This window comes from Lithobates pipiens, unplaced genomic scaffold, assembly GCF_037356315.1.
Source record: "Lithobates pipiens isolate NorthernLeopardFrog02 unplaced genomic scaffold, aLitPip1_a1.2 Scaffold_30, whole genome shotgun sequence".
Lineage (NCBI taxonomy): Eukaryota > Metazoa > Chordata > Amphibia > Anura > Ranidae > Lithobates > Lithobates pipiens.
Genome location: NW_027507791.1, coordinates 88,768,584 through 88,785,097, shown reverse-complemented (window position 1 = coordinate 88,785,097; position 16,514 = coordinate 88,768,584).

Here is a 16,514-nt window from a genome sequence, read left to right as displayed (position 1 = left end):
GAGGGGGAAGAGATCGGTGTCAGCAGCGCTGCGGGCTGCATCTGCAGTGCCCACAGTACTGCTCAATGAAAATTAACCCCTCAGTTCCCTGCCAATACTCTGCAATACCCAATACCCTGCCAGTACTCTACCCAATACCCTGCCAATACTTTGCAATACTCTGCAACACCCAATACTCTGCAATACCCTGCCAATTTTTTTATTTTTTTTATTCAGGCTTCCCAGCCTAGAGGTGAGATACAGGGTCTTATTGACCCCATATCTCACTGTAAAGAGGACCTGTCATGCCATATTCCTATTACAAGGGATGTTTACATTCCTTGTAATAGGAATAAAAGTGATCAAAAAATGTATTTTTGGGGAAAAAAATGTCAAACTAAAATAAATAAAGTAAAATGAACAATAAAAAAAAATATATAAAGCGCCCCTGTCCCCATGTGCTCGCATGCAGAAGCGAACACATACGTAAGTCCCACCCACATATGAAAATGTTGTTCAAACCACACATGAGAGGTATCGCTGCAAACGTTAGAGTGAGAGCAATAATTTTGGCCCTAGACCTCTGTAACTCAAAACATCTAACCAGTAAAAAATTTTATGGGGATTTTTAAGTAGCGACGTTTGGCGCCATTCCATGAGCGTGTGCAATTTTGAAGAGTGACATGTTGGGTATCTATTTACTCAGTGTACCTTCATCTTTCACATTATGCAAAAACATTGGGCTAACTTTACTGTTTTTTTTTTTTTATAGCACAAAACTGTTATTTTTTTTCAAAAAAAAAGCGTTCAAAAAATTGCTGCGCAAATACCGTGCGTGATAAAAAGTTGCAATGACCACCATTGTATTCTCTAGGGTGTTTGCTAAAAAAACATATATAATGTTTTGGGGTTCTATGTAATTTTCTAGCAAATAAATTATGATTTTTACATGTAGGAGAGAAATGTCAGAATTGGCCTGGGTGCTCCAGAATGCCTGATGGTGCTCCCCAGTGGCGTACTAACTAGGGGGCGGGGGTGCGGTCCGCCCCAGGTGCCACACATTAGGGGGTTGTCAGGCGGCTCCCCTGTATGAAACAGTGAGAGTGGGACAGGCTTGGTAGTGCAGCCGATGTGACATGCTGAGCAGGGAGAGGCAGACAGACCCATTGTCACAATGCTCTCACTCTCTGTTAAATTATAACAGCCCAGTGAGTGAGTACAACTCCCCCCCCCCTCCACAGAGATGGAAGAGTCTGCATTGGCTCTGCCCCCTCTCTCCCCTGCGTGTCCCATCCATGCTCCATGCAGCCTGTGTGCTGAGCTGTGCTGTGTCTGAAAGGAATGCGGGGGCGGGAACATTTAAACAGTGTGAGCAACCTGGGAACATCCAAGTAAGTTATCAGCACTGTCCCTGTGTCCAGACTCTGCCCTCTCTCTTTCCCAAATCTCATTCACTCCCCCTCTTTCCTCTGTTGTCCTCCAGAGTCTTCCCATCATGTTCCCCATCATGTTCCCATTATGATCCTTTACCAGGGTTTACACTAGTGTGTTCATAGACATTGCATGTGATTCGCACTGAATTACTGTGTAAATCACATGCAATGTCTGTGTGATGCAAATTCAGCCATACAAACTGTACGGCTGAAATTGCATTTGCACCAAAATGGTGAGGGACCTTTTTATGGTCTGCACTGGAATTGGATTGGATGGGTGTTTACACATATGCAATCCGATTCTTGCACCATTTCACAGTTCTCACTGCGATTTGCAAACCGATCTGGGGATGTCATTAATTTTACATTGACACCCGTAGCAGCTTGCAAAGGGCAGCATGAACAGCTAACAAGCAACATGCAATGCAGGAATCTGCACTGGAATCTCGCCGATTCCTGCATCGCATATATGTGAACCAGGACTCCGGTGGGTTCACACTGATGCGCTGTGGTTCAGTTGCCTCAATTTTCACTGCAGTCCCACAGACTTCTATTAGGTTACACATTTTTGCACCATTTTCTGAAAGCGCGCCAAATGTGCTCTATACTGAATCTTTCAGAAAACAGTACAATTACCCAAGCTAATAGACGTCTGTGGGACTGCAGCTAAAAATGAGGATTATATGCAGAAAAACTGCATATACCACAGCACTGCGACAAACTCCAGGACACCTGTGTGAACCCAAAGGCTTCAGGGTGCTGTGTAATGTAAAGGGGTCCTGAAGTGCAGAGGGTTTTGTAATGTAAAGGTGTCCTGAGGTTCAGGGGGTTGTGTAATGTAAATGGGTCCAGAGGTGCAGGGTGCTGTGTAATGTAAAGGGGTTCAAAGGTGCAGAGGGTTTTGTAATGTAAAGGTGTCCTGAGGTGCACAGTGCTGTGTAATGTAAAGGGGTCCAGAGGTGCAGGGGGCTGTGTAATGTAAAGGGGTCCACAGGTGCAGGGGGCTGTGTAATGTAAAGGGGTCCACAGGTGCAGGGGGCTGTGTAATGTAAAGGGGTCCACAGGTGCAGAGGGTTTTGTAATGTAAAGGTGCCCTGAGGTGCAGGTGTTGTGTAATGTAAAGGGGTCTAGAGGTGCAGGGTGCTGTGTAATGTAAATCGGTCCAGAGGTGCAGGGTGCTGTGTAATTTAAAGGGGTCCAAAGGTGCAGAGGGTTTTGTAATGTAAAGGTGTCCTGAGGTGCAGGGGGCTGTTTAATGTAAAGGGGTCCACAGGTGCAGGGTGCTGTGTAATGTAAAGGGGTCCAGGAGGTGCAGAGAGGTTTGTAATGTAAAGGTGTCCTGAGGTGCAGGGTGTTGTGTAATGTAAAGGGGTCTAGAGGTGCAGGGTGCTGTGTAATGTAAAGGGGCCCTGAGGTTCACCGGTTTTGTAATGTAAAGGGGTCCAGAGGTGTGTAATGTAAAGGGATCAAGTGTGCAATGTAAAGGAGTCCAGTTGTGGAGAGGGGGTACAAAGTAGTGACAAAGAGATATTGGGGGATGCAGAGGTATGCAGGGGACACAGTGTGGTGTTTTTACATTTTAAAGTGAAGGGGGTGCCAGATATAGGAGTTGCCTTGGGTGCCGAATGCTCTAGGTACGCCCCTGGTGCTCCCTGCATGTTGGGCCTCTGTATGTGGCCAGGCTGTGTAAAAGTCTCACACATGTGGTATCGCCATACTTGGGAGTAATAGCAGAATGTGTTTTGGGGTGTAATTTGTTGTATGCATATGCTGTGTGTGATAAATAACCTGATAATATGACAATTTTGTGGAAAAAAAAAGGAAAAAAAAATCTTGATTTTGCAAAGAATTGTAGGAAAAAACGACAACCTGAAAAAACTCATCATGCCTCTTACTAAATAACTTGGAATGTCTTCTTTCCAAAAAGACGTAATTTGGGGGTTATTTGTACTTTTCTGGCATGTTAGGGTCTCAAGAAAGTCAGTCCTTCAGGTGTGATCAATTTTCACATATTGGCACCATAGCTTGTGGACTCTATAACTTTCACAAAGACCAAATAATATCCACCAATTTTTACTTATTTTTACCAAAGATATGTAGTAGTATACATTTTGGCAAAAATGTATGAAGAAAAATTACTAATCTGCTAAATTTTATAACAGAAACGAAGAAAAATTAATTTTTTTACAAAAATCTGTCTTTTTTCTTTTATAGCACAAAAAATAAAAACCCAGCGGCGATTAAATACCACCAAAAGAAAGCTCTATTTGTGTGAAAAAAGGACAAAAATGTCATATGGGTACAGTGTTGCATGACTGAGTAATTGTCATTCAAAATATGAGAGCGCTGAAAATTGGTCTGGTTATTAACCACTTCAATACCGGCCATAGTCATATGACGGCCACAGATGGGATCTCCCATCCTGGGTGGACGTCATATGACGGCCTTGGTATTTCGCCGCTCCTGCGGACACAGCCCATCCCCGATCTGTGGGATTTTCCTTCCCATCGACACCCCCCCCCCCCCCCCCCGATACATGTGACCGGTCGTGTCCAATCACAGCCGGTCACATGTACTGTGCCGTTATAGGGCGCGTGCAGAGCGCCGATCGGGGATGCGGCTTGTCACCCTGACACAGCCCAACCCCGATCGCAGTAAAGAGCCAATGAAATTGGCTCTTTACCACGTGACCGGCTGTGTCCAATCACAGCCAGTCACAGAATGTAAACAAACCGCGTAACGAGATGTTACCGGGTTCTCCTCCTCCCACACTGATCGTGTGTGAGGAGGAGATTGCGGTAACATCTCGTTACCGCCCAGTGTACACACCAACCACACTGATTACCCCCCCAATAAAGAGGACCCATCACCACCCATCAAAGTACCTGTCATCACCCATCAAAGTACCTGTCATCACCCATCACAGCCCATCTGAGTACCCGAGTACCTGTCCCAGCCCATCTGTGTACCCGAGCACCTGTCCCAGCCCATCTGAGTACCCGAGTACCTGTCAGCCCATCTGAGTACCCGAGTACCTGTCAGCCCATCCGAGTACCCGAGTACCTGTCACAGCCCATCTGAATACCCGAGTACCTGTCCCAGCCCATCTGAGTACCTGTCAGCCCATCTGAGTACCCGAGTACCTGTCAGCCCATCTGAGTACCCGAGTACCTGTCACAGCCCATCTGAGTACCCGAGTACCTGTCACAGCCCATCTGAGTACCTGTCACAACCCATCTGAGTACCTGAGTACGTGTCACAGCCCATCTGAGTATCTGAGTACCTGTCACAGCCCATCTGAGTACCTGTCACAGCCCATCTGAGTACCTGTCACAGTCCATCTGAGTACCCGAGTACCTGTCACAGTTCATCTGAGTACCCGAATGCCTGTCACCAGCCCGTCGAAGTACCCAAGTATCTGTCACCAGCCCGTCGGAGTACCCGAGTACCTGTCACCAGCCCGTCGGAGTACCCGAGTACCTGTCACCAGCCCGTCGGAGTACCCGAGTACCTGTTACCAGCCCGTCGGAGTACCCGAGTACCTGTTACCAGCCCGTCGGAGTAACAGAGTACCCGTCACCAGCCCGTCGGAGTAACAGAGTACCTGTCACCAGCCCATCGGAGTAACAGAGTACCTGTCACCAGCCCGTCGGAGTAACAGAGTACCTATTTGCAGCCCATGCCTCATAGAATACACATTGGGGTGTTTGCTTTCCAAAATGAGGTCATTTTGTGGGTAATTCTATTGTCCTGGTGCTCCAGGACCTTCAAAAGTGTGATAGGTAGGAACGAAATGAGATGTGTAATTTATGCTCCTAGAACGCCTGAAGGTACCACTTCAATGTTGGACCTCTGTATATGGCCAGGCTGTGTAAAAATCTCACACATGTGGTATCGCAATACTCAGGAGGAGTAGCAGAATGTGTTTAGGGGTGTAATTTTTGCTATATACGTGCTATGTGTTAGAAATATCTTATAAATGGACAACTTTGTATAAAAAAAAAAACATTTTAATTTTCTTTCCATGTTTTCTGAAGACTTGTGTAAAAAAAATTAACCGCTCAAAAGACTCATAATGCTTCATAGAATATACTTTGGTATGTTTGTTTTCCAAAATGGGGTCATTTCGTGGGTAATTCCATTGTCCTGGTGCTCCAGGGCCTTCACAAATGTAATAGGTCGTTAGGAAATTAGAGGTGTCATTTATGCTCCTAGAACACCTGACGGCGCTCCCTGCATGTTGGGCCTCTGTATGTGGACACGCTGTGTAAAAGTCACACACATGTGGTATCGCCATACTCAGGATGAGTAGCAGAATGTATTTTGGGGTGTCATTTTTTTCTATGTACATGCTTTGAGTTAGAAATATCTTATAAACTGAGCACTGTGTAAAAAAAAAAAAAAAAATGTTTTCATTTTCTTTTCACGTTTTCCGAAGACTTGTGGAAAAAAATTAACTGTTCAAAAGACTCATTATGCCTCATAGAATATACGTTGGGGTGTCTGCTTTCCAAAATGGGTTCATTTTGTGGGTAATTCTACTGTCCTGGTGCTTCAGGGCCTTCACAAATGTAATAGGTCATTAGAAAATTAGAGGTGTAATTTATGCTCCTAGAACCCCTTACTCCCTGCATTTTGGACTTCTCTGTGTGGCCAGCCTGTGTAAAAGTCCCACACATGTGGTATCGCCATACTCAGGAAGAGTTGCAGAATGTGTTTTGGGGTGTAATTGGAAGTATGCATATGCTGTGTATGAGAAATAACTTGTTATTATGACAATTTTGTAAAAAAAAAATAAAATAAAAAACATTCTTCTTTTTCCCAAGAATTGTGGGAAAAAATTACAACTTCAAAAAACTCACCATGCCTCTTACTAAATACCTTGGACTGTCTACTTTTCAAAAAGGGGTCATTTGGGGGGTATTTGTACTTTCCTGACATTTCAGAGCCTCAAGAATTGAGATAGGCCGTCAGTGCATCAGGTGTGATCAGATGTGATCAATTTTCAATGATTTGCACCATAGCTTGTAGACTCTATAACTTTCAAAGAGACTAAATAATATCCACTAATTTGGTTTATTTTTACCAAAGAGATGAAGCCGTATAAATTTTGGCCCAAATTTATGAACATAAATGACTTATTTGCAAAATGTTATCATAGAAACTAAAAAAAAGTGTTTTTTTTTTCAAAATTTTCGCTCTTTTTTCACTTATGCCGCAAAAAATAAAAAACCCAGTGGTGATTAAATACCACCAAAAGAAAGCTCTATTTGTATGAAAAAAAATGATAAAAATTTTGTTTTGGGTACAGTGTTGCATGACTGAGTAACTGGCATTCAAAGTGTGAGAGCGCTGAAAGCTAAAAATTGGTCTGGTAAGGAAGCTGTATAAATGCCCTGTATTGAAGTGGTTAAGGGTGTTTAAGTGCCCAGTGGTCAAGTGGTTAAAATGCAGAAGCTTGAACATTAACGTGCGAGGAGGAGCCCCAGGAGGGTCCCTGTTACGTACCTGCTGGATGAGCCTGACATGCAGTGGGAAGGCTGTCTCGTACAACCCCGGCTCAAGGGCCACTGATGTTGCAACAGTGGCCGCAAGAGCCTGGCGGTGTATGGGTGCCTGGTTCATCTTTGGTCTTGTCAGTTCAGCTGGTGCAGCAGGAAGCAGGTTGGTAAGCTGGGAAGACAATGAATACGTAGTCAGACCAGCCGGGTTTGGTAACAGATGATCAGATGTAGATATAGACGACAGGCAGAGAATGGTCAGGATACAGGCAAAGTTCGGCAACAGGATATCAAGCAGTGTAGAATAGAGCATGGTACAAGGCAGGCCAGGGTCAGGATAGCAGAGATCAATTGTAGTCAAACAAGCCGGGTCAAACACAGGAAACAGATCGAATCACAGGAACAGGAAGTCAGGGGAACAGGTATGAGCTGCAGACCAGACAGAAAAGACACAGTGCTGCTGAGGTGTTTAAATAAGGCAGCCTGTTACCAATCACTGAAATTAGTCTGCACTATTTTAACCCCTAGCTGGCAGATCCATGACAGCCTCGTGCAGGGAGCATGCAATGGGCCTGTTTCACTGAGAAAAATTAGGAGAACTGGGTATTGGGCAAAAGCCGAGTGAGCAGCTGTTCAGTAAATTTAGTAGGCTCAGAGCTCTCTGTTCCCTCCGGAAGGCCCAAGATCCACAGATTGTTGGCATTCCTTAGTCTTTGCATAAGGAATTTATTCCTCTTGTGGGACTTTAAAGGGAAAAGGCTACTCTTATAGTCATTGTGAGTATACAGGATATTACACGGCATTCCAACAGAATGCTATTACCAAGTAAAAGTGGGAATTTGTCAGAACCAGCCACCCCAAAGAGGCCACTTTCTATGCTCTACCTAAAATGCATAAACAACAAGATAACCCCCCTGGCAGACTGATTATTTCTGGTCACGGAAATTTAACTGAAAATCTCAGTCAAGTAGTGGACAGCTACTGGAAACCCCTGGTTACCAGTCTGTCATCCTATATATGCGATGCAACAAATTTTTTACAGACTCTTCAGGATTTGCACATTGAGGAGGGTGTCCAGCTAGTTACGATAGATGTTGAGGCACTTTACTATACCATCCCTCTTGAGAAAGGCCTTGCCACAATACGCCATGTGCTGTCGCAATTTGGCGATGGCAAGCCAGTCTATACAGAGTTCATTATGAATTCTCTTGAATTCATACTTCATCACAATGCCTTTTGCTTTTACGGCTTCCACTACCTCCAAGTACAGGGTGTTGTGATGGGGACATGTTGTGCACCATCGTACGCCAATCTGTACCTGGGGGAGTGGGAACACTCACTGCTTACCAACAAACCATTATCGGTGTATATGGACCATGTACTCACATGGAAACGATACATTGATGACATATTCTTGATATGGGATTGTTCAGTCGAATTACTACATGAATTTTTAGCTTCCATCAACTCAAACTAATTCAATCTCAATTTTACTATGTCAAACAGTACTAGTGAAATCACATTTCTGGATGTACTCGTTAAGAGACAAGAAGATGGTAGCCTGTCTAGCCAGATCTATCGCAAACCTACAGCAGGGAACTCATTGCCGCACGTGTCAAGTTCTGAACCCTAAGCAGACAACCTTAGGAAAAGATTCCTTGAAAGAGGCTATTCCAATGCCTATCTAAAAAAAGCATATAAAAAAGTTAGTAAGTTGTCTCATCATAAATGACTTAATGCACAAAAAGAACCACCTATAAATGATACAATTAGAATTATTACCACCTATTCAGTACAACATAAACAGTTTAGGCGAATCCTTAATCAATACTGGCATCTATTGACCATGGACCCCTCAATATTTCAATTTGTGCCAAATACACCAGCTGTCACATTTAGAAGATCACCTTCTGAAGGTGACAGAGAGGTTGCCAGTGAATACCAATTACACAGAGGTGATGCATGCAAAACGTTTGGTACCTTTTCCTGCAGTGGCTGTCCCTATTGTCAGTACATGGATTGACGACAAAACATTAATTTACCTAATGGACAACATTTCTACCCAAAACATTACATGAATTGTAAAATTCCCAGGGTAGTGTACCTGTTCACTTGTGAAAGCGGCTGCTACTACATCGGGAAAACAATCAATGAATTTTGGAAGAGAATTTACCAGCATAGTGTAACTATTCGTAACCGCGATCCAGAGGTAGTCATTGTCCGTCATATGGCCACGATGCATCCTAATTCACTTCCAAATGTCCACTTTCTGGCATTAGACCGAGTGCACTTTCGCCCTGGGGAGGCAACTTCAACAAATGCTTCCTACAGTGCGAATCTCAGTGGATTTTCAATCTCCTGGGCTACCCAACCATCGGGGTTGAATGAAGCATTCAATTTTAGATCTTTTCTGCTGGGTTTCACTTCCAGGGTCTGTGAGCTAAATTTATAGTTGTTTACAACAGCTACTTTTTAAACATTTATCTTTTTCTATGCTATATTTAGTATTACTGGATCATTATCCATATGTACATTATTCTAACTAATTATGTACGATTTTAGGCTATTTTATTCATGGTGCATAATGTAACATATTTTCCTTTTTTGATTACTATAATAAAGTTGGCACCTTTTGTGCCTTTTTTATATATACTTTCTAATTGAGTTTTGACTTTGATATTATATTACTGCCATATAAATTCCAAGGGGGTGTCCCCCAATGTACCATTGTGCATGCTTTTTCATTTAACGGTATTAGGATGTTCGCAGTAATAACACAATAATCAATTTCTCAAGATTTCGTCTTTTACTTTTATAGTAATTGTGAGTATACAATATTTATTAGAAAAAGGGTGTAGATATAAAAGATCTACAGTGCAAAAGGAAATTTCATATAAGATATACAGGCTGCATAATACAATACATGCAATACAATACAAAGGTTACAATAGTTTACTCCGTAGCATGTGGAACACATACGGGGAATACCCGGCGCATTTCGAGTGTTACTCTTCTTCGGGGGGTATGATTGAGATGGCTCCAGATCAGGCGTTGTTACGGAACAGTGCACTCTGCCCCCCCCCCCCCCCCTTTTAAGTTTTTTTTTTTTTTAAAGTGGATGAAACAATACATGATGGTCTTAAGCAATACTATATGGTCAGTACCTATTTGAATGTTATGAACTTGGATGGCATCATTGTCTGCTACCTTTACATTGTTTCCCATGACTGTCTTCGCAATTATAGACATGTTTTATCGTGCTGGTCTCAATCATCACCCCTTAAGAAGAGTAACACTCGAAAAAAAAATCAGTTATTCCCTGTATGTGTTCTACATGCTACAGAGTAAATGATTGTAACCTTTGTATTGTATTGCATGTTAATTGTTTATGCATTCTGTATATCTTATATGAAATTTACTTTTGCATTGTAGATCTTGTACATCTACACCTTTTTTTCTAATAAATATCGTATACTCACAATTACTATAGGAGTAGCCTTTTCCCTCTAAAGTTCCACAAGAGGAATAAATTCAATATGTATAGACTATTTGGAATGTGGGTTAATCCTACTCTCCAGACCAACCTAGCACCCTCTCTGTATTTTCATACCTTAATCTTTGGGGCATAGGTGTGTGCAGGGGGTGTGCCGGGTGTACCAGGGCTCACCCTAAAAACCCTGGGTGCATTAACATTATCACATTGTGTGTCGACGGGGAGATGGTAATATCTCCCTCTGCACAGTTCTGCCATTAATGAAGTGCTACTGTGCTTCTCTTCCTCCCAGGAAACTCAGGAGCCCAAATAGAGGAATCATGCTGCACAAATCAGGATAGCAAGCAGCGGCCTGGTGGAGCTTCTGAATCAGGCGTCTGCTTTAAGCACTATCTTGGACATTTTAGTTTACATTAAAAGCTATAAAGACAATTTCAACACTTTTCAAAATAGGGTTTAATAATGAAAAGGTCAAAGTGCTGCAAATATTTACAGAAAATGGGTGTTACAAATAAATAAAGAGGCAGTAATACATTAGAGTAAAGGAAGAATACTTGCAATGTCTTAGTTTCAGCAGAGTCTAGCGAATGAGAAAAAAACAGTACAATGGTTCTCACCAAGTCCTATTAGGTGATTCTTGGTTTGATGTTAACAAGAGCTGTCAAATTGTCCTGGCATTCCCTTTTTTCTGGTATCAAAAGGGGTGTTGACGGAGGCCATATGATCAATTAAGCGTCTCAGGAGTGGTTTCTGGGACGTCACTATGGTTATGTCCCAGATACAGTTTTGTATAGGTACACATTTCTCTGGGAACTTACTGGGTACAGCCTGCTAACATGCAGATTATTGTCCAGCATAAATTTAACTTCCAAATGAATATAAACTTGACAGGTTTTCAGATGCCCAGTTCCCCTAGGACAGTGATGGCGAACCTTGGCACCCCAGATGTTTTGGAACTACATTTCCCATGATGCTCAGCTACACTGCAGAGTGCATGAGCATCATGGGAGATGTAGTTCCAAAACATCTGGGGTGCCAAGGTTCACCATCACTGCCCTAGGAGATGAATTGAGCTGCTTCTGCTACCAGTACTTCTAGGTTAAATTATGGCTGTGCTATTATTATTTCATGAGTTATGAAACATGCTGAAGTTTCAGAGTCATAACTGCTTACCAGTCTAGCAAGATGTGTGTTGGCCATCCCCTTCAACTGAGCATCTCTTAGTTCTCTGGATTGCTCAAGCTTGTGAGGTTGACAGTTCTATTAGGGTTTCCAGATTTAGGTTGTGGATTGGGTAATAGAGAGGTCTGTGTGTCTGATCAATGGATTAACAAGGTCCCAGCATCAGTTAACAGTTTGTGTATTGTATAAAGTGAAGGAAGGAGCAGGGAAAGGTCACTGTGGCTATATTCTGGAAGAAGGGGAGGGGACGAATTAGAGCTGCTTGATCTCTGGTTTTAACACAGAGAAGTAAAAGACAAATAAAATGTAATGGCTGACCATGAACAAAAGAAGGGGGGGGGGAAAGGAGGTGGGACTTTATATGAAGCATGTGGTTGCAAAAACAATAAGTTGGTGAACACATTGGAATTTTTATTTATTGCCCAAAAATATAACTGAGCATAACAGATGAATACATATAACAATAATATCATAAAAATACAAATACAGTAATATAGTACAGATCATAAATGAGTAATAGCACATGCTATGGCAAGCAAGAAACCTTCCAAAGTTCACCAGAACATATATTGGGTTTGAGCAGTAGCATCCAGTAATACTTGCAAAACCTATGAGCTGCTTGGTCCCATGGTGATAAAATATTGGAGGTGAGCTTGGTATTCAATTAATATGGATTGAAAGTATAATATATGGCAGCTCTACGCGTTTCGTGGCTGAGAGGCCACTCATCAGGAGCAAGCACAAGGTGTATCTGTTGGTAAAAAAAGTTAAGCTTAAATAATATGATATAGAAACACATACAGTGCCTTGCGAAAGTATTCGGCCCCCTTGAACTTTTCAACCTTTTGCCACATTTCAGGCTTCAAACATAAAGATATAACATTTTTATTTTTTGTGAAGAATCACCAACACGTGGGACACAATTGTGAAGTGGAACGAAATCTATTGGATTTTTGAAACTTTTTAAACTAATAGAAAAATGAAAAGTGGGGCGTGCAAAATTATTTGGCCCCCTTGCGTTAATACTTTGTAGAGCCACCTTTTGCTGCGATTACAGCTGCAAGTCGCTTGGGGTATGTCTCTATCAGTTTTGCACATCGAGAGACTGAAATTCTTGCCCATTCTTCCTTGCAAAACAGCTCGAGCTCAGTGAGGTTGGATGGAGAGCGTTTGTGAACAGCAGTTTTCAGCTCTTTCCACAGATTCTCGATTGGATTCAGGTCTGGACTTTGACTTGGCCATTCTAACACCTGGATACGTTTATTTGTGAACCATTCCTTTGTAGATTTTGCTGTATGTTTGGGATCATTGTCTTGTTGGAAGATAAATCTCCGTCCCAGTTTCGGGTCTTTTGCAGACTCCAACAGGTTTTCATCCAGAATGGTCCTGTATTTGGCTGCACCCATCTTCCCCTCAATTTTAACCATCTTCCCTGTCCCTGCTGAAGAAAAACAGGCCCAAACCATCATGCTGCCACCACCATGTTTGACAGTGGGGATGGTGTGTTGAGGATGATGAGCTGTGTTGCTTTTACGCCAAACATATCGTTTTGCATTGTGGGCAAAAAGTTGGATTTTGGTTTCATCTGACCAGAGCACCTTCTTCCACATGTTTGGTGTGTCTCCCAGGTGGCTTGTGGCAAACTTTAGACAAGACTTTTTATGGATATCTTTGAGAAATGGCTTTCTTCTTGCCACTCTTCTATAAAGGCCAGATTTGTGCAGTGTACGACTGATTGTTGTCCTATGGACAGACTCTCCCACCTCAGCTGTAGTTTTCTGCAGTTCATCCAGAGTGATCATGGGCCTCTTGGCTGCATCTCTGATCAGTCTTCTCCTTGTCTGAGCTGAAAGTTTAGAGGGACGGCCAGATCTTGGTAGATTTGCAGTGGTCTGATACTCCTTCCATTTCAAAATGATCACTTGCACAGTGCTCCTTGGGATGTTTAAAGCTTGGGAAATCTTTTTGTATCCAAATCCGGCTTTAAACTTCTCCACAACAGTATTACGGACCTGCCTGGTTTGTTCCTTGGTCTTCATGATGCTCTCTGCGCTTTCAACAGAACCCTGAGACTATCACAGAGTAGGTGCATTTATACAGAGACTTGATTACACACAGGTGGATTCTATTTATCACCATCAGTCATTTAGGACAACATTGGATCATTCAGAGATCCTATCTGAACTTCTGGAGTGGGTTTGCTGCACTGAAAGTAAAGGGGCCGAATAATTTTGCACGCACCACTTTTCAGTTTTTTATTTGCTAAAAAAGTTTAAAATATCCAATAGATTTCGTTCCACTTCACAATTGTGTCCCACTTGTTGGTGGTTCTTCACAAAAAAATTTAAATTTTATATCTTTATGTTTGAAGCCTGAAATGTGGCAAAAGGTTGAAAAGTTCAAGGGGGCTGAATACTTTCGCAAGGCACTGTATATATAAGGATGGGATAAAAAAAACCCCAAACCAAATACCTGTTGACTACTCCATAGTTCATGTGGTGATGGTGTGGTACCAGGTACCAAATCCATCCATATGAAAGCACCCCACAGTGGGAGCTGCGGCGGATGACACATCAGAGGTGCCCCACAAGCACCAACCGGGACAGGCACAGAAACCCCAGACAATCTAAATATAAGTTGAATAAAACAGTGAACTCAAGTAAAAATGCTCAGGAGGAAAGATGTGATGGAGTGGATAGGACCAATCCAAGGTGAGATGAAAGGGACTAGAACCGATAGCCCAAGGCTGAATTAGAAAGTGATGTGAGGAATAGAAAAAAATAATATTACCACCAGTGAGGAGTAGAAAAGTGATAGTGCAGAATGACCTGGAGTGATGTGTGAAAGACTGATGATCCCAGGCATACAAGTGGTGTATGGCTGGAACAAAGAGATTGCTGGACTAGCATGCAAACCCATGTGAAGAGGAGCCTGGAGTGTCAGAGCACGCCCGGGAGCCACTCATGTAGGCGCCCTAGCGATGACGCCGCCGACGTCACGCCAGCGCGGCAGATGGAAGGGAGGAGACAAAGGGCGAGAGAGGTCAGGCACGGACTGCCCGATCCTCCGCCGCCGGAGCTCCCCCAATCTGCCCGTGAGCATGGGAACCACATACATGGGCGCAATGGCGCCAATAGCACACTGAACGTCCAACGGGGGTGCGTGATGTTGATGCGTCATGGCGGCGCCCCCGCCCCCCAGGCGCATAAAGGGTAGTGGGTGGGGCCGCCAGGCACGTCACAGCTCCCAGAAGGGGAGAGCAAACTGGACAGCATGGTAACCTAGCTGAACCACACCTACACCAAGCCAGAACCTGGGTGGGATTAGTTAATTATAATATGCCATTAAAAATTGATGTATAGGAATAATTAGAATGATAAAAAATCATGAAAGGTGAACAGAAAAAAGGGGGGCTATGATAAAAAAATATGAAGGGATCAAGAGATAATTCTCATAGGAACTAAAATTGCAAGAAACATAATACAATTGATCAATATTAGAGCATATCCATGTGCTTCCATCCCTATTATTTGGTATTAAGGAAACAAATTCGGAATGACCTCCAATCATTCTAGGGACTTTATATGAACGTATGGCTCAGTAAGGCCAATTGTTCCATCCCTGAGACTTTAAATGAAACTGTGGCCTGGTAAGGTCACACATTTCATCCCTTGTCATGTCAAAAGAAGGGGGGGAGGAAGGAGGTGGGACTTTATATGAAGCACGTGGTTGCAAAAACAATAAGTTGGTGAACACATTGGAATTTTTATTTATTGCCCAAAAATATAACTGAGCATAACAGATGAATACATATAACAATAATATCATAAAAATACAAATACAGTAATATACCGTATTTATCGGCGTATAACACGCACCCCAAGTTTAGGAGGGAATTTTAAGGAAAAAACTTTTAGGAGGGAAATTTAAGGAAAAAAAACTTACATTTAAATGCCCATCAATGCAGCCTTATCAGTGTCCATCTGAAGCCTTGTCAGTGTCATTTGCAGCCTTGTCATGCAGCCTGTCCTCATTGCAGCCTTGTCATGCAGCCTGGCCATTATTGCAGCCTTGTCATGCAGCCTGTCCTCATTGCAGCCTTGTCATGCAGCCTGTCCATTATTGCAGCCTGTCCATTATTGCAGCCTTGTCATGCAGCCTGTCCTCATTGCAGCCTTGTCATGCAGCCTGTCCTCATTGCAGCCTTGTCATGCAGCCTTGTCTGTCATTGATGTCAGCTAATGTTTTTAAAAATGGCGCTGCCGAGATGTCCTGTGTATCTCGGCGGCACCCGGAAGTTCTTGGCGGCTTTCGGCCACTCTCTGACCTTCTCGGCGGCTTTCGGCCGCCTCGGCCCTTCTCAGTGGCTTTCGGCCGCCTCGGCCCTTCTCAGCGGCTTTCGACTGCTCTCGGCCCTTCTCTGCGGTTTTCGGCCACTGAGAAGGGCCGAAGGCGGCCGAATAGCCGCGAGAAGGGCCGAAAGACGGCGAGAAGGTCCGCTACACACACAGGTATTTATGTGCCCAGAATGCATAACCATTACAATGCCGTCTGCTCACCCTTCTCCAGTCACAGCAGCACACAAGCTGCATGTGGTCACAGAAATGTAATTTATACAAAGCTCAACCTCCCAACACAGAACAATGATTTTAAAACTAATGAGGCTCCTTGACTGCAATGCAATTTTTATTATAAAAACAAACTAACCTTTCAATCCTTTTACTGCCACTGACATAACGTTGGTGGCAGCGGGGGGGGTTTCACACAGACTATGCAGGGTGTGTGTATATCTGACAAGCTGCTCAGGCTGTCAGCTGTCAGATGGAAGTTATCTGGCAGCTCTGCAGCAGCAGGATCACTTCCACACACCCTGGTAATGGTCACCTCCCCTGTGCTGGCGCCATGGTTCCAAGGCTCTGCATGCCC